The sequence below is a fragment of the Anoplophora glabripennis genome, unplaced genomic scaffold (assembly GCF_000390285.2).
Source record: "Anoplophora glabripennis isolate ALB-LARVAE unplaced genomic scaffold, Agla_2.0 scaffold559, whole genome shotgun sequence".
In the NCBI taxonomy this organism is placed as follows: Eukaryota; Metazoa; Arthropoda; class Insecta; order Coleoptera; family Cerambycidae; genus Anoplophora; species Anoplophora glabripennis.
Genome location: NW_019416643.1, coordinates 334,864 through 337,140, shown reverse-complemented (window position 1 = coordinate 337,140; position 2,277 = coordinate 334,864).

The following is a 2,277-nucleotide window of genomic DNA, read 5'->3' as shown; positions in this document are numbered from 1 at the left end:
AGTTTTGATGCGATTTTTTTCTTCGCATGCCGCATTGAGTTGAAATTAATTACAATATTTCTTTCGAAAGTTCCTAATCAAGCCTTTACAAAAACAGTTTTTTTTTCAAAACCAGGTATCAATTTTTTCAATAAAAAAAAATATTACATTTTATTAACAATTTTATTTCGACATTTGATAATGTGAAATTGTAAAATCATAACGCAAAAAATTTTTGAAATATTCGATTTTCTTCAAAATTTTGAATTTTTTTTTTTTTTTCAATACTTAAAGAGTGTTTAACGTGAAATTGTGATAAAAATAACGCAAACAATTTTCTTCCATTTTAATCATGATGTTTAAGGTGCAATAAACCTTTAATTTTTTATTTGGAAATTTTTCTGTTCTCTTAATTTTTTTGCTGAGGTGAGAATATCTACTTACAATATTTATTACAGTTTTTTTGCTATGTCTGAAAATGCTGAAAGTTAAGTTCGTTGTTTTATGTAACATCGATATCTCCAGACTTTGAACTCGTCTAGTGCAAACATATATACAGGGTAGGAAAGTACCGATGGTCTATCAGAAGTTACGTGACAGCGATAAAGTAAGCCATAGAAATCCATGTGATAGACAAGGATGGGTATAGTGAAGGCGTCTAATAGTCACCGCCCATTTCGCCCTTCCACAAATAAGAAGTGGATCTTATTTGTGGAAGGGCGAAACGGGCGGTGACTATTAGACGCCTTCATTATAGCCATCCTTCTTTATCGCATGGATTTCTATGGCTTACTTTATCGCTCTCACGTAACTTCAGATAGACCATCGGTACTTTCCTACCCTGTAGGTATTGCTGTGAAAATTCGAAATATTTGAAATTATTCAATTTTCCTGGCTGAAAACATACATAGGTATTGCATTGTCGAAACCAAGAGAGTTGCACGAACAAAATTTGAACAGGACATAGCTAATACAATGCAAAACATCGCATTACTGTTAAAAATGTTACCGCCGTTCTTGGTGGAGAAAATTGGAAATATTTGAAATTATTCAATTTTCGTGACTGAAAACATGCTTATAGCTACATGCATTCGTCAATTTTCAATATAACTTTAACGTTATAATAACTGTTTGTACATTCACAACGAACAATTATTGTATTCCATTCTTCTAGATATGCGGCTTGGTTTGGCAGCTAAGACCTTCGATCAAGGACTAAACACTGTGATTATTCCTTAAAATATGTACCAATACAAATTGCTTTCATACTCAATAACAAAAAAAAAAACATTCTGTAACAATGGGGCTGTACCGCTCAAAATATTTGACATGTAAGTACTTAGAATGTTTCACGTCGTTTCAAAATAACTATGAATCAATACACGAAATCGAAAGCTCAGCAACGAGTGACCGATAAGGTATATTCTAGAAAACATTTTTCGTATTACGATTGCAAAATTTGCTGCTTAAGATAAAACGGCGTGTTAAGTCGTTGTTAAATCAGATCACACAGAAACAAGAGTCATTGTCTTTAGTTGAGTCAGCTATCTGCCGAGTTTAAAAAAAAAGAATGAGTTCCGTGATAGAAAATTGTGTTAAGATATTTTATAAATTGTTGTGTGATGTAATGTGTGTCAGATTCTTTCACAGAATAGAAACAGATAAATGTAACAACAACTATGGAAGAGTACTGTGCTTTCTCAGATATTTTTTTGTAGATATCTTAAAATATCTATAATTTCCTGTGAGGAAGTTGTAGACAGGAAGCATACAGCAAAACGCTTTGATTTTTAAAAACTTCTGTATTATCTACTAATAAGATTAGATTATCTCTGATTTTAATTGCTTGCTTGTGCTGTAAAGTTATTTAATAATATATAAATAAATGCCATAGTAGATCGCTATATACATAGATACATATCGAATAAATTGATCGATGCGAAGCTTCAGATGCAGACATGTGCATTATTTACAGCAAATCAGAAATAACAGACGTGCATTTTATGTATGGACGTGCGAATGGTAATGGTCTGGAAGCTCGTCTATACGATGAGGTTTATCCTAATCTTTCTTGGACATCCATTAAAATATATATGTAGACATAGACATTCATATGTTTAAGATTCTTTATTATCGTTAATTTTCCCCAATAAAAAAAATACTGAAGCAAAATTGAAGAACAAAGGACGTGGTGGATCGATTCAATAGCCACCTAGTTCACCAGACCTGGCTATGCTGGACTTTTTTTGGGGTTATCTTAAAAATTTCATATCTGGAAATCGTACAGACTTATTAGGT